Source organism: Blennius ocellaris (assembly GCF_963422515.1).
Source record: "Blennius ocellaris genome assembly, chromosome: 21".
Classification (NCBI taxonomy): Eukaryota; Metazoa; Chordata; class Actinopteri; order Blenniiformes; family Blenniidae; genus Blennius; species Blennius ocellaris.
This window is the reverse complement of record NC_137670.1, coordinates 20,536,640-20,562,003: the sequence shown is the minus strand read 5'-3', so window position 1 is coordinate 20,562,003 and position 25,364 is coordinate 20,536,640.

Below are 25,364 nucleotides of genomic sequence, written 5' to 3'. Positions count from 1 at the left end.
TAAACAATGGCTCACATATACAGCCGGAGAACATCAGAAACAAGGCAATAAGAGGAAGGGTCGTGGGGGAGGGATAAAAGGGGTGAGAGGGTGCATGCTTGAAAATGTAGGATTTCCTGTCTTCCTGCTGAGAATGCTCTCTTCTTCATTGTGCTGCCGGTGGTAATTGAAATGATGGTGAGTGAAGCGCTAAGAGCTGCTCTTCCTCACACCAACAAGCAATAACGTGGTGCGTCCCCTCTCGCCTTGCGGGGTATCAGTCAGCCCGACGCACACTGAGAAGATCACTCTTCAGTAACTGGTCATTCATAGGGAGCATGAGCAGCGCCGGCTCTGACAATTGGAAGAACTCTATATTTGAACCGTTACCATCAGCCCCCACCCACCACCCCCACCCCATTTCTTTCCTGCTCTGCATCCCTGCCATTTAAATTTCACCACACATTTGAACCTTGTGTTTTCTTGTGTGCTGCGTGGGTACACACAAGCAGCAACTTGCTTTCAGCAAATCAAGCAGAGAACGGAGACGCCAAAGAATGTGTGAAAAGCAACAGAGACAAGATGGAAAGTTTCTGTTTTGCATGTTGATGCGAAAGAAGTCTTTTTGTCTTCCTCGTGTACTAAATTCCTTTTTCCTGAACTTTATCTCTCTCTTTCTAAAATGCTAATCACTTGAATTGTTTGCACAGAAGTTGGTCATCAGCCTTCATTTGGGATACTGATGGTCTGAGCTGTTTGGAAAAAATTGGAAGTTCTTGGTGGAAAAATTTGCGGTGACCAGAGAGCTCTAGTTTCACCTCCTGCATATGATCCCTCAGTCTCTGTCACCGGCTCTGCTGTCTTGGACCAGGCTTAGACCCTAAAGTCCTCGTCATTTTTTTTTAGACCTATCTCAAAATTACCTTGACTAATTATCAGTTATAGTCACTTGTACAATGACCGTTAATGGAAGGAGCCTGGAAAGTAACTGACTTCAAAGAAGACTTATAGTGAAGTTAGCAGATCCTCGCTAGCAACAGAGCATTTTAACTGAGCAGGCTGGAACCTTCAGACGAACCAGACTCAGAGGTGGAGAACATTAACCCTTGACTCAGCGTTGTATGTGGAATCAGGGGAATCTGGAATGTACAAAATGAACAAAGTGTTCTCTTCATTGATTTCTCTGGGAAAAGCGAAGGCAGAGCTGCCATCGTCCAGGTAGAGGAAATAATCTTGGATCACACTCGATGGTGGGACAGGGATCTTGGTCGTACAGAAAAAAGTCAAAAACACAAGACTTTGACCACAAGTAGAACGCTGTACCATCTAGTGAAACAACACATATGAACGGCAACAAGACACTGAACTGAAAGTCAACTTATAGTGCAGCCACCAGGTGAAAACTATCACACACTCAGACACAGGTGAAACACATCAGGGCAGAAACAGCAACCAGACATGTGGAGGAGAAGTCAAAGAGCCTAAACCAGAGACGGCCTGAGACTTCAAAGTACAACAGGAAACAGATGAGACAGAAAATGTTGGGGTATAATCTTTCTTGACAGTTAACATTTCATTAATTTTTGTCACAAAACTCCTATGTTTAAGAATTCACATTGAAAGTGTCTCACTTATTTACAGAGAATATAGACTCAATCAAGCAATAAATACAATTCGAGCTGAATGCTTCTTTTGGGCTGAAAAACTGGTGTATGAAAGTTTGAAACGTCAAGCTGAAGTGGCACTGGAAGACAAAACACCTTCAGAGACTGTGTAAATCTGAAGAGTTCATCCTCAGAGACAAGGAAATAATTGTTGTGAAAAATGTAATAACAACAGTTTTAACAATGTCGCATGGAGAATGTGTGTGTGTGTGTGTGTGTGAGTGTGTGTGTGTGTGTGTGTGTGTGTGTGTGTGTGTGTGTGTGTGTGTGTGTGTGTTTCCAGCAGAGGTTGGCCCCACTGCCTTGTTTCAGAGATCAGATAGGGAGTCGACAGGCGGACTTAGATTTGAGACAAAAGACAGTGAAAAGGACAAATGAGAGGGAATGTTCTCAAGTCCAACCTGATCTCTGGTGTTTCAAGCTTTTGAAATGTTCACTTGTGCTCTTCAGACTCGGTGTTTGAAATGCACCAGTGTGGCTTTGATAATGCCACATTACCCCTGCTGAGGACATGGTTCCATCAGGTAAAATAAAAACCTGCTCCATAGTCTTTTTTCGTCCGTTCAATCTGGACCTCTAACCTTGATTTGTCAGTGTCATTTTTTAATGGCCCTTACCTGTACATGTGTCTGTGCTGCACACATGGATCAGAGGGAAAATGGGTCATTTATTTGCACCAGAACTGCTTCGTGGAGTGCTGTGCAAGTGACATTAACCTAATTGACTCTGTAAAGGATCACGGTTGAGTTGTTTTTAGGGAAAATCAATGGATTACTGCAATTAGTTGATTGGAAATCAAGAGAAGAGTCAGCAAGGTGGGATTATCTGAGGGCATGGAGTCGTTAGATTTAACGTCAATAAACGGTGGAGATTTATCTCAGTGTGATTACACAGAAACACTTTTCTATCTTCAGATAGAACTGATGGATGAAAGGGTAGCAGTTTAATGTGAAGGGCTTTTTAAAGACTTCGAACTATGTAAGTTCTTATTTCTCCACATAAAAAACTCATTTTCCGGATCACGCTGAGACCATGCCTCCACACTACACCCCCACTGTGTGCGCCTGTGGGGGACCACAGTCATTTCAGAGCAGCACTGCAAAACCCCTCTTCTTCGACAAGGTATCGAGATGAACCGTTGCCCTGAGGTCGTCTGCTGTTTCTTGGATCTGTTGCTGCCTCACAGTGGGGCATTGTCCCGGTAAATGTATGTAGTCAGGATTTTTGTACTTTGCAAGGAGAAATTCAATTTGATTTGAAACTTCAATAAAAGGAAATGATTTAGAAGGAAATCCAACCCTCGGTGTTTGCTGATGGTGGACCTACAAAGAGCTTCTTTCCTTTTTCACTCACCGTGTCACTATTTCATACCACCGACATTGCCTCTCTTCCATCCTGTAATCTGTCTCCTGTAGTCTGTGCTCTCTCTCTCTCTCTCTCTCTCTCTCTCTCTCTCTCTCTCTCTCTCTCTCTCTCTCTCTCTCTCTCTCTCTCTCTCTCTCTCTCTCTCTCTCTCTCTCTCTCTCTCTCTCTCCCTCCTTGCATGATTTCTGACAAGTGGAACTGGAGTTCATGGTCCAAATGTATTGTATTTGTTGCTATATGAATTGAATTGAATTGTTTTGAATTGCATTGAACTGAACTGAACTGAACTGAACTGAACTGAACTGAACTGAACTGAACTGAACTGCACCTCAGGAAACGTTGTTTGTTGAACCTCTGGAGCCAACCACCAGCCTGTCCAGAAGATTCAGAGGTAAAACCACCAGCAGCTTTGGAGGTGCAGCCAACAGCAGATCCGCAGGTAAAGCCAACAGCAGAAACATGACAGTTTAAAACTTAACTTATCTTATTGGTTTCAGATGTGCGCAAAAAGGCTGCACAGCGATACTTACAAACGCGAAGAGCCTTTGTTTCATGGAGGATGACATTTCCCACAAAAACCAGGCCTCGAGAAAATGTATGTATTTGGTTGGTTTCAGAAATGGGTGGGGCAAAATGGCTCCACAGCACAACCTACCAACTTGAAAACATTCCTGTAAAATCAATGCTTTTGCACTCTGAGGGACAGTAACACCACCATGCACCACGTTCTAACGTGTGGGTGTGCGAGGGCCCGTTCCTTCTCCCTGCAGCATTCATGTCTGGTTTTATTTTTCCTCTCCTTCAGCAGTCGTGTGTGTCATGTGTGTTTTCACAACTGGTAAAGGTCACTGCTTGTTTTTATCCACCCACCATAAACTTGCCCCCTACATATACTGGTGACTGAACCTGTAGTAATCCCGACATCCACAAATGGTTACATTCTCTCAATTAGTGACACGTAAAAGTGGTAATTTGTGAAGGTTGGCGCTGTATCATCTCTCGCTAATGAATGGCTTCTGGACACAAACTCCATGTTGGATGTATCCTAAGTAACTGCAGTCAGATGTGTGGTTCCCATCCTTTAATGCACACGTTAAAAGGTTTGCAAATGAAGTCAAATCTTGAGGCATACGCATCTGCTGTGAACGATAGCTACACAGGCTGAGAGAACCAGGGAGGATATTTCATAGGCACAGCATTTAGAATGTGTTTGAAGTGGCTTGCTTTAATTTAGCTTGAATTTACGACTTGCATTTCAAACACACACACACACACACACCCTGGTTTTCCCAGTGTTTCCTCCCCGAGCTATCACTTCAATAGCAGCCATTCATATCTGCTTTATAACCACACAGTCATGTGATATCTTGTGTTATTTAGCCCAGCAGATAAAGACCTGCAACATCCACGCTTCCCGTTATGACTCCGGTTGTGCACACACACACCCTCCCACACTGATGGGAACCACCACCCTTCCATTCCATTTCCCTACCTGAATACATTATTGAAGGCTCTCCTGCGCCGCCTCGGTATGACAGGTACAGATTGCGGCAGCCTCTGATAGCTCCAGTTGCTACTGTTATGCGAAATGGAGCTGCACATTTACATTTACTCATTCTATTACTTTGATTGATCTTCTGGGCGAGCAGGCAGCTATTTTATGGTCTGGATGCTATGTGTCTTTTGGAGTAATGCAGGGAAAAAGATTGAAGACAGGTATTAAAAATTGCTTAAAAGTACAGAAGTTTGTTATCGAACACTGCAGACGTTGCAGATAGGGGCTGGTTAGCGAGCCTCGGCACGTCAGCTTTGACATCGGTTTCCGCGTGTGCATTAGCCATGCTGAACAAACAGAACAGCCACACTTAAAGAAACATGGATTGCATTTGCTGTCTGGAGTGATTTTTGCACTCACACAAGGTACATTTTCACACTCTGGTAAGCAGCAGGGCCAGTTCACACATCCATTCTCTATTACTGTACATGAAAGGCTAATTGTGACTTATATAGTTTCCGTGCTGCTGGCGAATATTGAGTAGCTTGCTCATATTAAGTGCATTAATATTAATCTGCCTTGCTCATAAAAAAGAATTGACATGGAATTAGTCACACAAGTACGAACTGCAGGATTGTGTCATGGTGGTATAATGCAAGAAAAAGCCCAACAACAGGGTTCTCTGACTAGAGGACACATAATCCTACAGGCTGAGGAGATCATTGTGTCTGTAATGGGAGATAAACAAATCAATGGCTCCCATCTACCGGAGATAACTCCAGCATGAACCACATACCTTTCTCTGGTCTCCCAACTCCAGTAAGTATGGAAGGATGGGTGGCTGGATGGATGGATGAAATATAAAACTATAATATAAGAAAGATGGAGATAAGTAAGTAAATATTAATACAAGGCTTAACAATTGATGAATATATGCACAGAGAAAGGTTTGACAGTAAAAACAACACTATTTCCAAAAATTACTTATAAAGTCTTTTTTCCCCGTTGTCCTGTTCGTCAGCTTTGTCAGTTATATTGTTGATTGAGAGCATTTCAGTGTCACAATAGGGACATACCAATAGTGTTGGTAAGGACAGTCACCTGGACCGGTGTGGACAGGTGACACCTGCATGTTGCTAGTCCATGACATCACTTGATAAACCCTATCAGACAATTAACCGATCATTGACAGGTGAGCTGTAGTATGCAGTTCATTAATGCTTTTTAAAACTCTCATGCAATCAGTAGATGCAACACTATTCAAATGCTCATTGAATTTAGTGGACACTAGAAAGCACTAATGGTCCTTAAAATTCTCTCATCATGCAAATGGTCCAGTTTATCCATGTTTTCCTAATAATCCATTTTAAATCTGATCAGGTTTATAAAACAGAACTAGTGTTACCTGGACTCCTCAAACCACTCAAACTAAGGCCACATTTACGCATACCTGGATATTTCTCGGATATGAGATATTTCTCTGTGTTTGGACCTCGTATTTACACATAAATGCAGCTACGACTCACCACAAACGATGATCCCGGCCACAGTGGAGATCAGGATCTAAAGGGGGGAAGCGGATATTTATGTCACAATTCCTGATGTGGTGTTTTTTTCCAGGATTCTGATTGGCTATCATGGCTTCATGCTTCTTGTGGCACTACCCCCTACAGGTTTGGCTGCTCAGAGCAGCTCTGAACCAGCTGGATGTGTGGGGCAGTGTACTCGGAGGACATCCAACCGGACTCCTGGAAAACAAACAGGACGTCACGAATTGTGACTTAAATATCCACCTACCCCCCTTTAGATGCAAAGAGAGACAGATTTTATCCAGAGCTCCACTGAGTTTTCAGGAATCATCATTTGTGGTGAGTCGTAGCTGCGTTTATGTGTAAATGTGTGGCCCAAACAGGGAAATATCACCGTTTTTTCAGATGCCCAGGTAGGTGTAAACGTGGCCTCTGTGTCTGTCTGCCCCTGTGTTTTGTCACCTCACATCTTATCATGTTCTTCTCCTGCTCAGCACTAATGTGCAGCACCTGTGGTCTCCCTGCTTTCCCTGTGTATTTAAACCCCTCTCTCTGTTGTCGGCGTTGGCTTGTCTTGTTGCTTCGGTTCCCCCTGCAGTTTTCTTGTGTTCCCTGGACTATTGTTTAAATAAACACTGTTTTTATGGAACCTTGTGAGTCTGCACTTGGGTCTATCCTCAGACATCCTGACACTGTTAAACCAGACCTGGACTCTGTGAACAGAACCTAAACTCTTCAAATTTCTTTACAATAGACCAAGACTCTGTAACGTTTAACTGAACCCAGACTCTTGACACGAGACTCTTCAAACATGTGGATTCCTCAACGGTTTAGTTAAAAACATGGGAATTTAACAAGCATGCTAAAGAATCAATGTAACAGGCAACCTGCCACAATTGGATTGAAGAAATTTGGCAAATAAACCTTTTTATTTGAATTACTTTATAAAAGTTCCCTCAATTACTAAAATGTACCATCTTTTAAATGCACTCTGAATGTGATGAATGACGCACGAATAATTCTGTCCCTGAAAACCTTCAGAATATAAATAAGAATCATATTGAAAAGTCCTGTGATTGCGAGTTCTGCTGAAGAAGAGATTTCTCCGTCAGAAATTCACGAGAGGAAAAAAAACTTATTTTGAGAAGCCAGGCTCTAATTTTTTGACAAAGCATCTTTAATGGAAGTTTCTCAGAACAAATTTTCTTCCCTCACTGAACCACAAATCTCCACTTCAGTGGCACTTCAATTCAGCAAACTGAAGGTTTTCACAGAACTATTGGTTCATATATCATTCATAACCTGATTTATACAAGCTTTTATCCCTAGAAACATGGACCAAATAGATTTTTTTTCAGGGGTTGTTTACAGTCAGTTGATGTATGGGGTGATCTAAACTGAAAGTTTGCCTGTAAAAAGAGCGAACACGTCAAAAACCTGAGATTGAAACCAGGTTGTTATTTTGAATCTCTGCTCTTCAGACGAAGGTGACTTAGTCCAGATCTAATTAAGTAAAGTGTGATTTGCATTTAGACATGTGTTCCACAAAAGAGGACTGTGATGACTGAAGAAGTGGGATTGCAGAAATAACAACACAGCTACAGTTTGAGTGCCACACAGCGAGCTATATTAGGGTTGACAAATCTTACACTTTTCAAACACATCACCTGATGCCTCACACCCAAAAGCCACTCTCAAGTTAAAAAACGAAACTATCTTAATGTTAAGTTTCTTATCTCCCTACAAGCTGAACTCTACATTTCAACATTCAGGCTGTTTTTTTGTGTGTACGAGTGGTGTTGCTCATTCTCTGTAAATGCATACTGTGTACTCATGTCTTTATGACACAGTACATGCTATCACATGTATCCCGTTCATATTCATGTCAGGTCAGATCAAACTTGGAATAGGCTTTTAATCTCCCTGACTATTGTGGCTTGGGATAATTGTTTGTATCAGCTGCTAGTGTACACGCTTCTCACTTTTAACATTAAAAGAAACATAAAAATGCAAAGATCGCAGTCACCATTTTTTTTAAACTGAGCTAAATCACTGTCATATCTCACAACATTAACTTTTTTTTTTGCCACAAAATGTTTTCTTGTTAAATCACTCCATCAAATCACTAATGAAAGTCTGAAGGGTGAGGTGAGGTGAATAACTGATATATTAAGATCTATTAGGGAGAAAGTGAGCACCAACAGCTCCCAAGGTGGAACTTTTAGAAAATGCACCAAGTCCCTCACCATGTAAAAGCCTCACTACACTTTTGGAAGTCTCCTTGTCGACGGTTGAAACGCTGCTACTGCACATGTGCCCCGCCGCTGTGGTAAATAGTTCTGCACAAACCTGAGCACCAAGTTTTTCACACCTGGATCCGGGGATCCTCTGCCATTCTTCCTTGCAGATCCTCTCCAGTTGTGTCAGGTTGGATGGTGAACGTTGGTGGACAGCCATGTTCAGGTCTCTGCAGAGATGCTCAGGGTTCTGGCTGGGCCAGGCAACAATGGTCACAGACTTGTTCTGCAGACACTCCTTTATTTGATCTGTGTGCTTTGGGTCATTGTCTTGTTGGAAGGTGAACCTGCAGCCCAGTCTGAGGTCCTGGGCACTCTGGAAGAGGCTTTCTTCCAGGATATCTCTGTACTTGGCTGCGTTCATCTTTCCTTCAATTGCAACCAGTCGTCCTGTCCCTGCAGCTGAGAAACACCCCATAGCATGATGCTGTCACCACCATGCTTCACTGTTGGGATTGTATTGGGCAGGTGGTTCTCTCTACACATACCGCTTAGAATTAAGGCCAAAAAGTTCAGTCTTGGTCTCATCAGACCAGATTATCTTAGTTCCCATAGTCTGGGAGTCCTTCATGTGTTTCTTGGCAAACTCTATGCAGGCTTCATATGTCTTGCAGTGAGGAGAGGCTTCCGTCGAACCAGTCCGCCAAAAGCCCTGACTGCCCACATGGAAAGAAACTATATAAACATATATGTTTTAATATAGGTTTTGATATAGGTTTGGCATATATGTGACATATATAAAATTGGCCGTTTTCCTATATGTTATATACATATTGGCCATTTTCCTATATTTTATGCACATATATGGACCTATATGCACAGATAGGTACATATTTTTATATATATATATATATATAGCTCAGGTGGCAAGGCAACGGACTGGTGCATGGACGACCCTGGTCTTGCCCACATATATGTGCGCATGTATGCACACATATATGTATATAACATATAGGAAAATGGCCAATTTTATATATTTCACATATATGCCAAATCTATATGCGCATGTATGCACACATATATGTACATATATGTACATAACATATAGGAAAACGGCCAATTTTATATATGTCACATATATTCCAAACCTATATGCGCATATACACACACCTATATGTTCCAATATATGCAAACCTATATGTTCCCATATATGTGCACCTATATGTGCCCATATATGCACACCTATATGTGCCCATGTATGCACACATATATGTACATAAAATATAGGAAAATGGCCAATTTTATATATGCCATATATATCCTAACCTTTATATAGGTTCTTTCCATGTGGGCCCACACTGGATGCTGTTATTTGCTCAGTGACCCTAGCGGGAATCGAACCAGGGTCTCCCGTGCACCAGTCCGTTGCCTTGCCACCTGAGCTATATATATATATATATAAAAATATGTACCTATCTGTGCATATAGGTCCATATATGTGCATAAAATATAGGAAAATGGCCAATTTTATATATGTCACATATATTCAAAACCTATATCAAAACCTATATTAAAACATATATGTTTATATAGGTTCTGTCCATGTGGGACTTTCCATATATGCAGCATATATATTGTCATATATATTGTCATATATGTGCATATATGCAGCATATATGTGCACATATGCAGCATATATATTGTCATATATGTGCATATCTGGAGCATATATATGGTCATATATGTGCATATATGCAGCCCATATATTGTCATATATGTGCATATATGCAGCATATATGTGCATATATGCAGCATATATATGTGCATATATGCTGCATATATGTGCATATATGCAGCATATATATGGTCATATATGTGCATATATGCAGCCCATACATTGTCATATATGTGCATATATGCAGCATTTATGTGCATATATGCAGCATATATATGGTCATATATGCAGCATATATGTGCATATATGCAGCATATATTGTCATATATGCAGCCCATACATTGTCATATATGTGCATATATGCAGCATTTATGTGCATATAAGCTGCATATATGTGCATATATGCAGCATATATATGGTCATATATGTGCATATATGCAGCCCATACATTGTCATATATGTGCATATATGCAGCATTTATGTGCATATATGCAGCATATATGTGCATATATGTGCATATATGCAGCATATATATGGTCATATATGTGCATATATGCTGCATATAGGTTTCATATATGTGCATATATCCTCATATAGGTTCTTTCCATGTGGGTGGTGTAGGGCTGCAGTGATAGTTGACTGTGTGGAACTTTCTCCCATCTCCCTACTGCATCTCTGGAGCTCAGCCACTGTGATCTTTGGGTTCTTCTTTACCTCTCTCACCAAGGCTCTTCTCCCACGATGGTTCAGTTTGGCTGGACTTCCAGGTCGGGGACGAGTTCTGGTCGTCCCAAACTTCTTCCATTTAATGATTATGGAGGCCACTGTGCTCTGAGAAACCTTGAGTGCTGCAGAAATTCTCTTGTAACCTTGGCCACGTCTGTGCCGTCACAATTCTGTCTCTGAGCTCCTTGGGCAGTTCCTTCGACCTCATGATTCTAATTTGCTCTGACATGCACTGTGAGCTATAAGGTCTTATATCGACAGGTGTGTTCCTTTCCTAATTAAGTTCAATCAGTTTCATTTAACACAGCTGGACTCCAATGAAGGAGTAGAACCATCTCAAGGAGGATCAGAAGAAATGGACAGCCTGTGAGTTAAACATGAGTGTCACAGCAAAGGGTCTGAATACTCATGGCCATGTGACATTTCAGTTTTTCCTTTTTAATACATTTCCAAGAAGTTCTACATTTGTGTTATTTTTCTGTCAAGATGGGTTGCTGAGTGTACATTAATGAGAAATATAATTAACTTTTTAGCAAATCGCTGCAATGAAACAAAGAGTGAACAATTTAAATGGGTCTGAATACTTTCTGTACCCACTGTACAATGAGTTTTTGTTTATTTTCCAATCCAATTGAGCAATTTGTCACAAAGATTGACAAGGACTGAATTTCAGCTCCAGGTTAAGCTTGCAGACCGTAGCAGTGAGCGACAAGCTAGCTTCCTCCACCGCGTCGTGCTGATTATCAGGGGTGTGCAAGGTGTTGTGAATGGAAGCAAAACCATACATTTTTCTGCCCTGCTCCTTGGTGGTGTGTGCCGTTTACTCTTGTATTTAACACCTTCTCTAATAAACATGGCGTAAAACGCTGGACCAATCACAGCCCCCATGGCCCCAAGAGGAAGTATATAGGCTTAGAATTGCATAGTGAAAACGCTGCTAGCATGCATGTGCACCATGGCAAATTGTTCTTCTGTATTATAAATGTTCCAATTTGCTTTTATAGAGAAAATACAAAAGCCCAACATATCCACATGAGCAAGCAGGTGTGTTTGCGACTGTGGAAAGGAAAAACTCCTCCAACAGGGAGAAACTTTGTAGAAACCAGAGTCAGAGGTGGAGGAGAGGAGAGGAGAGGAGAGGAGAGGAGAGGAGAGGAGAGGAGAGGAAAGACAGAGAAAGACTTGGTGGGGAGAAACATACAATACCCTTGTTAGTGCTACATACATTTTTTTTTCTTTTTAATAATCCAATAATCACACTGATCTAAATATTTTCCAACTGCCATGAGATTAAACCAGCCTGAGCAACAACAGAGCAAAAACCAAAATAATCACAACAATTATAACAAAAGCAAAAACAAAAGGAGCAAACAAAACAAACAAACAAACAAACAAACAAAACAAACAAAAACAGGAAGGGAAAAAACAACAACAACAAAAAGCAAACAACAACTTAATTTTGATTATTAACAGATCAATCTCGCCGATGAGGAGTGGAAGTGTGTGTGTGTGTGTGTGTCCTCTGGATGTGAATGGAACTGTTGCGGGGGGGCCGAGGCCACCAGGGCCGGACACCGCCACTCCGGCACCCAGCGACCCCCAGGGAGGCCCCGACAAACCCCCCCGAAGAGCCTCGCCCCGACAAACCCCCCCGAAGAGCCACGCCCCGACAAACCCCCCCGGAGAGCCACGCCCCAACAAACCACCCCAGAGAGCCACGCCCCAACAAACCCCCCCGAAGAGCCTCACCCCGACAAGACAAACCCCCCCGGAGAGCCACGCCCCAACAAACCACCCCGGAGAGCCTCACCCCGACAAGACAAACCCCCCCGGATAGCCACACCCCAACAAACCCCCCCGGAGAGCCACGCCCCAACAAACCCCCCCGTAGAGCCACGCCCCAACAAACCCCCCCGGAGAGCCATGCCCCAACAAACCCCCCCGGAGAGCCACGCCCCAACAAACCCCCCCGGAGAGCCACGCCCCAACAAACCCCCCCGAAGAGCCTCACCCCGACAAGACAAACCCCCCCGGAGAGCCACACCCCAACAAACCCCCCCGGAGAGCCACGCCCCAACAAACCCCCCCGGAGAGCCACGCCCCAACAAACCCCCCCGGAGAGCCACGCCCCAACCTGGAAGGCACCAGACGGAGCGCGCAGAGAAGACCCCCCCCCCCCAGGCCCCGACAGCGGAGCCCGCCGCACCCCCGGGGGCCATCCCCCCACCACCCCCCAGACCCGGCGGGACAGAGAAGGCCCCAGCCGCCGAGCCCCAGATCACCCCCCCCCCCCCGACCAGGAAGACCGAAGGCCCAGCCAGGCCAGCCACCCTCCAACCCCCAGGAGCCCTAATGCCCCCCCCCCCCCCCCCCCCCAATCACCTAATCCCAGCCTACCCACACCCAAGCATACGCATACACACACCCAGACCCAGACACACACACACACACACACCAAGCATACACATACACACAGAGACACACATATATACAGACATACGTACATACATTTACTTGTTTGGGGGGGGGGTGTGCCCCCCACTCCCCAGGCCGCCAGCCAGGCCCCCACCAGGCCAGTACGGGAGCTCATTCTCCACCAATCCACAATCTGCACATGCTCAGTTGATAGACAATCAGAACAATGTTTCCTCCGGAGTGTCACGACTCCCAGTCCATCTTCTCCTGGGACTTGGTAGATTTATCGCTGACAGTCACTGTAATGACAGTACAACTTGGTCGTCTGTCCACTAGAATGCCTGTGTAGGTTGACGTTAATAGAATATTGTTCACCGTCCATATGTGTGTGTGGTTTCATTACAAAACCAACCAACAGCACCAACTAGTGGGCTGGCATGCTAACTACATCGCTCTCTGTGTTTCTGCTGTTTCCATGTGAAGGTGAAAGTTTTCTGTAATAAAAACAATGGACTTTCACCTGAAGCGTTGTTATCTAAATGGGCCCCAAATAATCTTTCAACAAGATTGCCATGTCCGGTGTTTTGAAGTCTGTTTGAGTCCCTTATCTTCTGTTCACTAGCTTTTCCAGTCTGCAAAGACTTCTAAACTCTGCATGATTCTGACTTTTGGCTTCTTGATGTTTTTTCCCTTTAAGTGGTTCTTCGTTTCTTCTGTCTGCTGCAGAAGATTGTGTCCATCCCTTTAGCCTTTTCCCTAAATCATTCAAAGTGAGGGCAGAAAAGTTTATTTGCTTCTGACAAACTGTATGCTTTGGCATTCTTAGCCAGAAAGATAGGAAGCACCTAAATTGTGGCACTCCGAAACAAGCGTACGCCATACAAGTAATTCCCTAAATAAAAGAAATTTCGGCTTGATAAAAGGAAACAAATGAAAAAAAAATTACATGAGAGGTGTGTTTGTGAGGATAAGAAGATGGCAGCAGTGGAAATCAAAGACAAACGCACATCAGTGAGGCCTTGTACAGGAAGCACTTTGTTAATTTATGCAAACACGACTTCACCTTTGCAGGGAGAGAGCTTCGCTCAAGGCAACTCCATTCTGTTCCCAGTTGCGTAACACACTACAAGTTCCTTAGAAACCCTAGCTAAAAGTGCAACTTTACAAATGTATATGGATGAAAAGACAATGTTTGTACCGTTGCCACGGCAGCAGATGTACAAACAGAACAGCTCCTACATAGATGAGAGAAAGTCTTTTTATTTTAAACTTATCACATACAAGTATAGTTACACAATTTATTATACAATATCTTCATAATATAATTTTTCAAAGCATTAAAGCTCCATTTGCTGCTTGCTGGTCAACATGACTCAGAGACCGACGGTCACACACAATGATGCACAATAACGTTAGGATTCAGAACATTCTGAGGCTCTTTGTTTCCTTTGGGTCAGCTGACCTGGCCGCTGTGGGCGACCATCCCGCCTCATAGCAGAACATCAACCCACTCAGACAGAAAACAACACACAACGCTGCTGGACTCATCTACCTGCCAGTGATGTTCAAACACACTGGGATGTGAGCGTTTCACAATCTTTTCCTTTTTCAAGGTGTTTGTTGGAAATCATCCATCCGAGAAGACAAGTGTTCAGTAATGGATTTTAAAACCTTTTTGTTATTGCAGTTTATATTCATTGTCAGTGTTCGAGGGGCAAGATGCCTCCTCTCACTACTTAGTTTAAGAAATAGTGTAATAAATGTTATTTGACCATTATGAGAATGTTGAAGCTTTCAGGACCTGGTTTACTGAGATCCTGTATCAAGCAGGATGAATCCCACACACAGCTGAAGTATCATGTTGGAGATTTAATAACCCATTCAACTTCTATTGTCTGGAAATTCTTGTTCAAAGCTGAAGAAAGTCAAAGCCATTATTATAGTATATTGGAATGTTTCATATATACATACATATGAAAGAGCGACAATGGCCTTCATTCATGCAAATAAATTCAATAAAATTGTATTTTTATCGCACCAAATACAATAGTCTTCTTCGGGCACATTTACAGAGGAAAAACTATTCCACCTGAGCAAGCAGTGGAAAGGAAAAAAAAACTCCCTTTTAACAGGAAGAAACGTGAAGAACTGGAGACGAGAGACTTTCTCCTGTTCCAGTTGGTGTTGGAGAACTATCTATCCACTCCTACTAATGTGACACTGATGTTCAACTCCACTGTCCCTGTCCTTCTACAAATGGCTTCTCACAATCGGGATTTGCAGAAAATCAAGTTTGGAGTTGCACACAGCTGAAAAGCTATGTGCAACAATAAAAATTTGTGGCGTTAACAGCTTTTATTACGGCAATATGTTGGTCAGACCTGACTAGATACAAATTGCTGTGGACGTGGTGTAAACAGCTGTCAGCCGAAGGGGGAACCATTAGACAGTGGAACATTCGGAGTGCATGACTGTCTGTCGGCCTGGGGGAACCATCAGAGCTTCTCTCTGAATCCAAGCAGCAAGTTAGCCGAGCAAATGATCACTTCACCGGCATTACCAACCTTCATCAAGAACATTACAGCTGGGTCAGGTTTCTGCGTCCTCCCTGTTGATCCGTCGGCCATGAATCACCTCCAGTTCAGTGTGAAAAAAGAGGAGAATAGGTGAGACTGATATGCCATGACTTATTCTATGAGAAAATCCAACCAATTTCCCACTGTGCCACAGCTGTGCACCAAAGATCCGTCTCCATGTCCTACATGCTCTGAGCTGCTCAGCGTCTGTATTTCACAGCGGAGACCACAGAGTCACGAACACAGGAGCGCAAATAGGAACAAACTGCTCCTTTTGTGCTTTTCTGTAGGACTCAGGCCAAATGTATGCAGTGAGAGCGACACAGTAGAAACCCACTGAATACATTCGGGTCAATATACTGTAGGTTAATGCAGCACAGATTTATCATCAAAAGGTTGGTTTGCCAAAGCTGGTCAATGCCAATGAGCTCCTCCTGCTCTTTTTTATGATCATGGCAACACTTTACCCATCGGAGGCACACGTCAGGGCCACTGTCTGTAAGATCGATATTTCAACTAGAGTAAATCGTACATTGTTTTAAAATCATTTGGTGAGGTTGAGGAAAAGATCTTGGTTTCTCTCAAAAACACCATTAGCCCCTCTACTAAATGTGAGTTTAATTACAGCTGATCGACTAACATAATCCACTTGAGGATCCCGTGTCGGCCGTGCATTTCAGACCTCAGCCTCCCCGAGTGCTTTTATAGCCATAAAAAACACGTTATGATGCAGAAATGCAGTATTAAAAAGCTGTGGCGTCACTGATAGATAGTCATGTAGCCCGAATAAATGTCTTTACATTAGACATAAACCTGTGCTGCACAACTGTCCTTCTACTGCAGCTACAATGGCACTGATAAAAACTGTAACATTGAAGAAAGGAGCATCATTTTACTCACAAAAAATCCTGATTATTTGAACACAAAATCCTGCTGCATTATGCACTATTGAAGGAAGTGAAGAAGATCAGTGGGAGATGTTCCTCCAAAATCATCCCTGGCACACATGACAGACAGTTTTGTTTTAAAGATGGATTCCGTGTCTTTGGGTTCAACTGTCGCAAGCACGGAATTTTGCTGGTATTCAAAAAACTTCCGGTGGTCAAGGAAGGTGACAAACAAGAGCATCAGTTTTTCATTGTCTTGAAATCCTGTGTCTGCGAGGTCCAGCTCCGTGCTCTCAGAGTGCTGCGGTGTGCTCAATGACCTCTGGAAAAATCTGCCTTGAAAATAGCTTTAACAATAAATCTACAACCAAATCCATTTCTGCTCCTCCTTCAGCCAATGTGGGGTGACAAAAGCGCTATTCAAGAAACACAACTACATTTTTGCGCGTGCAGCTCGCTGCAGATGCCGTTAACTTGCATTCTCAAGTGAACTGTGACGATCCAATCAGAGGGCTTGAATATGGTGACGTAGCCGTATGCCTTCTGGAAGGACCTGAGTCGCCAATTCAAAAACTGAAGCAGAAGCCTTCAGGCTGAAATGTGATTGGTTAAAATCTTTATCATGAAACTACAGGTCTGGAAGCAGCACAGTCAGGGGAGAAGCCATGAGCGGAAGCAGACTAACCTATTGAAATCATTTATTAAGTATTCAGGGACAAAATATAATTAACATCAGTCTGTGATTCAGATATTGTTTCTTCGACATGCAGAGAAGCCTTGCAGGCCCTGGCAGTGAGCATCACTTGTGACAGGCCCAAAACACACTTCTGGGAACTTTATCTGAATATCATGCGTCTCTTTAATTTGGTGCAAAAATACTGGACAAAGTTTACACAAAGATTTTGTTTTCCATTTGCTTCATTTAGGATCACTTTTGTTTTTTAAGGCTATTGAAGGGAAGACGAACCGGCTCGGGGTCAATGGAGATGTGGTGGTGAGAGGAACTTTCTCAGATGGCTTCCTTCGACTTTTACACCGCTATTATCTCTGCTAAAATCTTATCTTTTCATGAAATTCGTGAATTATTTTTCTGAAACTTATGGGTGATAGAATCTAATATAATAAGCAGATAAACACAAATAAAATGCAAAGGTTTTGTAAACAGCTCCCAAGGTGGAACTTTTCAAAAATGCTCAAACTCCCTCACCATGGAAACGCCTGACAACCCTTTTGGAAGCATCTCCTTGTTGAATGTTGAAACGCTGCTACTGCACATGTGCCCCGCCGCTGTGGTAAATAGTCCTGTACAGACTTGAGTAGATGGACGACAACAACAACATTTGGCTCCAGAGTCATGACTCCCAGTCCACATTTTGAGTTGACAGTCACCATAATAATAATCCAACTTGGTCATCCGTCCACATCCGTGTTCTCCCATTGTTAATGTTTAGAGCATGATGTTCTGTGTTGCTTTTATTACAGAAACAGTCCCCACTAGTGGCCCAACAAGAAAACTACATCGTTCACAGTGTTTTTGTACATCCTTTTCAAGACGCTGTCATGTAAAGGTAAAACTTTTCTGAAATGACAACCCAGAGGGTTTGTGCTGCTCACTCTCCTCATGACAAAAGACAATGAGTTGGTTCGTCGGAGAACGAGCTTCAGCTTAAAGGAGCTGCAAGGTTCCCATCTCTGTCTGCATGAGCTACGAACATCTTGCTGTCAACTGGGGGCCTGGCATGCAAACTGCAGCATCATCAAGATTTCTCATTTGTGCTTGGATCAATATTAATGTTGCTGTCAATACATGCAACTTTTCTGAAAATGCTGCCGTTTCCATCAGCTGGTCATGTAAACACGCCCTGTACATGGCCCTACACCTCAGCTGTGGCAGTAAACAGCCTCCATTGTGTTGAAATGAATGATGAAGCCTCCTGTTTGTCATGCTCAGGCCCCACCTGACCCAGTTAGGATGGGACTGCAGCTGTGAACCTGGAGAAACCCCAAACACATGCAGGAAGTGTAGCTCTCCACAAGCACTCAGCTACATAATTGATTGGTTCACTGGGAGCGCACTCGTCAGCAAACCAGCCAGCACATGAATCGGACATGACTTGACCAGCGTAGAGCAGATGCACAAGTCATGTACCACGCTGCAATGTAACTGTACATATTAAACTAGAGGCAGCATGTGGCCCATCTCAATTCACAGCAAGTTATAGGATTTCATTGGATAAAGGCGTGTACTAACATGCTAGCGTGACATGTTTACTCAGTGCTCGTGGGAGTCACTTGTAAAACACAATACAAATGCCTACAGCGCTATTAAAAGCACTTTTCCCTTCATTGTGACGATCGTTGTGTGTGTTGTTATTCTGGAGTGACCTCTCAGCCATGAGCAGCTTCAGGTGAAGGATTGTGGGTATGCAACAGCCTGGCTGAGGGAGCGAGCGGCTGAATCACGGAGAAGTCTGTCAGATGAGAGCAGTGTTACACATCTGGTCTGTCGGCTGCTCCCAGGTCTTGAATATTCACAGGATCTCCCAGGAATCTGCTGTAAAAAAAGAAAAAAAAAATCCCCAATGAATAATTGATGCTTTGCGGTGCCAGAGAGCTCCTTTCCTCTGTTAATTGGATTTCAAGGAAAAAGAACAGAGAAACAGGTCATGAAATTACAAAAAAAAAAAAAAAAAAAATGAAGGCTATTATGATGCCGCTGGTAGTGCCGTTACAGTATGGTCAGTTTGTCTTTAATTATTCATGGCATTAATGACAGTCTGTCCAGGGATCTGCAGGACTTCTCTCTAACCTGTCGAGCTGAGTGAAGCTGGACGTCTTCCTGGTAAGTCTTATGAAATCAGAATAGAATATTAAATCCAGGAATTGAAATGTTTCCTGTCCAGGCTGAGCAGTGAAATCCCTTCTTTTGTATTGTCTGTGTGGTTCCTAACACATGGAAACAAAATATCTCTGTAACTTCGTAACATGAGGGAGTGACAACTATAATTCAATTTATGAAGAACTGTAGCAGCCGTAGTAACTGTAGCAACGCTCATCTACTTTACATTCAGAGAAGAAAGTTAACAAGTGACGGTGATAAGAGATCATCAATAAATCAAGGATTTGAGGCCAATATTTACGTTAACATTAATAAGGGTGTTTTGACATTCTAATAATTCATTTATTTTGTTTTTCCATGCATCCATCCATGCATCCATCCATCCATCCATGCATCCATGCATCCATGCATCCATCCATCCATCCATCCATCCATCCCAACAACAACCAACAGCATCAACTCGTGGCCTGGCATTATAACAAATACATAGTTTTGAGCATTTCTACCAGTGCCGTTAAACAAACACCATTTTCAGAACGTTGCCATGTAAACAGAAACTTTTTCTGAAACAAAAGAGCAAAAACGATGCATTTTCACTTCATCTTTTTATTTATTTCAAACATGAAAATCAAATAAATGAAACAAACAGGATAAAAAATTTATAAAAACCAAAACAAAATATCAAGTGTAGAAAAGACAACAATCTATATTTGATACATGCTAATCTGTGTTTACATGATTGAAAATGAGTGGGAGGAAATATAAACCTAGTTTATCTTACCCCTTTGCATCATTATCAGTCAATAGCTCAAGTATTTTCTGAATCTACGTTACATTCAGACAACCAACATTAATCATTACACACAACTGCCACTATACTGCTGTGTTGCAACTATTTCTCCAATAGTTGCAGTATTTTTCTCAATGTAGGATTAACCATAAACACAACCCTCATAGTCATTGTTACATACTGTACCTGAATCAATTGTTTATGGATTTTAATATTTTTGTCTGAAAAAATTTAGAAAACTTTACCAAAATCACATATATTTCACCATTTTTGCTTCAAATTGAACAATTTTTTTCCTTAAAATTTCTCAAAGACACTCAAAGACACTCTCGATTCCATGTCTTTTTTTTTTTTAAATTATCATATGTAACTCAAAGTGGCACCACCAGGAAAAAAAATACCTTATATGTGACAGACTAGATGAACTGGACTGGAAATCAAAACTAAAATTAAAAAAATAAAGGAAGGGGAAATAATTCTGACCAATAAACATGCAGGATGTGACTTCTGGACGACGTGGCCCACATGGAGCCTGTCGGTGTTTTGTTAGCAGAAGTTATTCTCTCATTTTCTAAGAATCAGTGCTGAACTGTCTTTTAATTCAAACTCAATCAAGTCTGTCCAAGTTCAGGTGAAATTTACGGGTGAAAGTATCTGAAACAGGGATTCATTTCTCTGTCGACTCAATGAAAGATTTCCATTGTGAAGTTGATCGATCATTTATAGTAAAGGTACAATATGAGATGTTACTTGAGTATGATGATAAGGATAATAGATATCTGTGTGCTATAGGATTTCTTCTTTGTAAAAGCAGTGTTCTCTTGTTCAACTTTACATTCACACAAACTGTGTCCTTGTTTTGGACTTTAATCCGGAACATCTTCAGTTCCAGCAGGAACGTTTCAGAAGCAAAGTTGTTTGTCGACTTTTGTGTTTTGGATCATTCATCATTTTGGAGTTTTCATGCGTCTGGTCATCAGGCATCAAATGATTTGAAGACGCCACCTGTTTGGGTTTTCTTAAAAAAAAATATTAATCACAGGGTTGGTTTTTTTTGTTTGTTTGTTTTTTAATATTGCACTTTTTCCAGACGTATTTAGTATTCTGTCACTTTTTTCAAAATTCAGAGTTTTGTCAGAATTTCCACAGATGAACATAGGTTCATCCCTGCGTGATTGATATCACATTTTGACTGGAACACATCATATTTACTAGAGGGTCCATGTTTTGATAATACATAGAAACACAATAATGATGATTCTTTCAATGTTGATTGTGCTGCTTGGATCGAGGCGTTTTTCCCCTCTCTTTTGCCCTTAAAGTATAAATGTACCTCCTGTACTGGCTGTTTGATATCCCAACGCCTTCCCCTGCTTATTGTGACATTTCTCTGCAAACACATTACATAAACTGTGAGATTATTTCAGACTAACTGAGATGCCAAGAAATATGTATAAAGAAAAAAAACAAACACCTTGAGGTATGCAACAGGGCTCGGTGCGAGAGACCTGCCGACTCGATGGACTCGTCTCAGCTGAGGTGTTAAAACCAAACAGCACACAGGAGACGTGCGTTTTCCACGTAGTTACAGGCTGCGGCCATTTAAATGGCAGAGACAGGGCGGCTCCATCTGTCGGCTAATAAAACCCTGCTAAAACAAGACACAGTAGTGGAGAGAGAGAAAAGGTCATAATGTAGGTAGCAGTCCTTCATGTTTCACTGCCCCACTGCAGCCTTTTATACCGTTGGTTACTAGCAGGCTAGTGACGCTCGCTGAGCTGTTAAAACAGAAACACACATTGGGGGGAATTTATGGCCAGCAGCAAAAGAAGACATCTACAAGCTGCAACCTGGAAACTCTGTGTGGGTTATCAGCCCCGCTGTACAGCTCAATAACCCATTACATGTTTTTTACACAGAGTTTTGAAGGAAAAAAGCTCAAATGTACCATTAGTGTGGGCTGGTGACATGATGCAGTGTTTTCATTACAGCTGATGGTGCTTGTTGGTGTACACTCTGAAAACATCCTGCACTAACTGCAAATGACGCAATACAACACGTCCGGAATGTGGAACACATTATGAGAATAGCCTGGTGCCACCATATAATACTCATAAGACATTACTGGTGCTTAATAAGGTCACACGGTCCAGTGGATTCATACATGATGTGAGTTTATAAGGTTAGGCTGGACCATACAAGCAGGGCAGTTACTTCTGCTTCACTATTTTCACATTAATTGCAGTACAAATGATTTGGTGTAGCATGCAAATGGTCACTTGCAATCACACTTATGGTTAGATTACCGCATAATTCCTCTGAGGTTTAAAAAGAAAAAGAAAAAATGACCTTCCATATGACAGCCCTTCTGAGCTGCTCCTCCTCCGCAGGCTCACTGGTGGCATGGTTCAGTTGGTAGAGCAGTCGTCTCCCAATCACAAGGCTGCAGTTTCCATTCCCATCTCCACCTGTACATATACCGGAGTGTCCTTGAGCAAGACACGGAACCCCAAAAGTGTTGCCAGTGATTGGCAGCGCCTTGCATGGCAGCAGCCTCCATATGTGTGTGAATGGGTGAATTTGATTAGCGATGTAAAGCACCTTGGGCTGCTCATGCAGTTGACTAAATTAGTTGACAACAATGATAATAATCTATTTTAATTGATTTAATCAATTTGATGTTTCTGCATTACAGTTCAGTTTGAGCAGGAATGTGCTGGACAAGTGAAAAGAAAGCCTAACAACAACTCCTTTTATGTTTTTGTTGCGTGCAAATGTGCGAGTAGATTGTTGAAAAAGACGACATTTAGGGCCAATTCTACACATTTCTTTCCGCTTTACATGGCAACGATTTCACGTGAAAACAAAAAACACTGGTTGTGTTTTAGATCTGTTTACATAACAACTGTGCTCAGAGCCACTGAACATGCAACTTTTTGAAAATGGCTCACGAGGTGGAACTTTTGAAAAATGCTCAGGCTCCATCTTCATGTAGAGGGGTGAAAATTGGACTTTCCGAAAACCCTTTGAGATTCGGACTTTTTGTGCATAACCAGTATCCTGATATACATACATGCACACGTGTATCAAATCCCACCCTTTCTCCAATATTTAATAATTATCTTTCTGTATGAAGTAAAAACAGTGCTTTAAGTGGACAAAATGAGTAAGTGGTGCTCCCCTTAGTGACCTGCCGTCAGTCTCTTATACAAATATGGGACAGAAACATGCTATTCAGCTGCGTGCATAGACATTTTGTACAGCAGTTGATCAGTGTAAAATAAAGGCACCTTGTGCAGCATGTGGATCCACCGGGTGCTTTATCATAGGTGTGTGCATTTAAAAAAAAACAAAAAAACATTATAGATACATGTAATTGCATACTAATTTAAATATTGGCAAATTATTAAAAAATTCCCTAAAAACACATCACCCATGTGTCATCGCCATGAAGCTAGTCTACCCGTAAAAATCCACAAATTAGCCTCATTGTTTAAGCCGCCGGGTTCATAGTGTGTGAAAAAAGTAGTGGCTTATAGTCGGGACATTCTGGAAAGCTCCGGTACGCGCCATACCCTAGAAAAAGTCTTGGGAGGCTGACGGGTAAAATGTAAATGTGCTTTCTACGTATCAGTGCATACTGGCCCACCTAAAGCACTGCTTTAAACACGATGTTTTTCTGAGATTGAAATGCAAAATGGATGCGCCTTCACTTGTGATGGAGCGAACAGGACTTTGAGCACTGACGTGACGCTGATCCAATCTTATGATTACCAGCACTCCAGTGTTTTCCAGTGTCTTCTTGTGTACCTAACCTCCACACATTTACTTCATGTTCATTTATAATGCTGTAACATCTGGACACATGGCCTTTACTTTCTCTGTCTGCGAGCGATAGTTTCCTAAATGCAAATATTTGAAGTCAGGCTTCTTCGCAAGTTGTTCTCTCTGGTAAATCAAAGGAAAGTAAAACTCCATCCAAATAACGATTTGCTACTGTCTAAAAGCGTTTTGGCTTCAATCCCCTCAAGGTGAACTGAGACATGATCACCTGTGTCTGTGTGAAAACATACAGCATTGTCTTTTCTTATTACTTTTTAAAAAGACATTTCAGATTATTTTCAATAGGTGAGCTGCCCTGGAGACATGGTGAACATGCAAAATGCTTTGTATCTTTAATCACTTTGTAAATACACTTTATCAAATCACTGAAGTTAATATGGCATTCTCTTGACTTCTTCTTCTTGACTTGGATATGGGTTTTAGTTTAGGAAACCCTATACCTAATCGCAATTGTACAGTATTGAATTTAGGATCCCCGACCAGAACAGCAGAACAGCATTCTCCTCTAAGTCTGGTTCTGCAGGTTTCTGCCTGTTAAAAGGGAGTTTTTAATATCCACCACTCCTCTGCTAATATAGAATTGTTTTGTTTTGTTTTTTCTCTATAAAACTGCCTTGAAACGACAAATGTTATATTTAGAACTATAGAAATGAAATTGAATTGAACTGAATGTGTATTAGGTAAGACATTAGATTTTCACGTGCTTTGAGCCACATTTCAAGGAGGTTCTCTCCCCACCTCTTCTTTCTTTTCTTATTTTATTGCAGGTCTCATCATTAACAACGTACTCTCACAAAAGAGTACAAGCACCAAAGTTAATGTTCCAGCGGCACCGCTGGACAAATGTCAAGACGTTCTAGGAGTCCTGGTACATTCAGACAGATACTCTACTCGAGTACCTGTTGAAGAGCAGATGTGGACCACTGCAAGAAAGAAACAGAGAGCGAGAAAGATTCAATGTCAGGAGCAGGACCCTTACAATGACAAGAAAATACTTCATCATTAGTTAATGACTTGATTTTGGATGTTTGTTTTCCTGAAGGAAGCAGCATTTCCTCTCTCGCCACACCTCGATTGTTTGGACCACCACCATCAGGGTCAACGCATAAACTGAGGAAGAGGCTCTATAAACTGGTTTAAAGGACCATGTTTCACTACATTCCATGTTCCAGTCCCTCCTCTGCTCATGTGGATAATAATGTGTCTGATCCAGTAGAAACACTCACAACTAGTGAAATTCTAGTATTTCTTGGACTGAGCTGACGTCACCTCTCATGATGGTGGTTCTCAGCTCCTCCACCTCCTCCACCCTCACGGAGACTGCAGCCCAGCCCACAGCCGCCT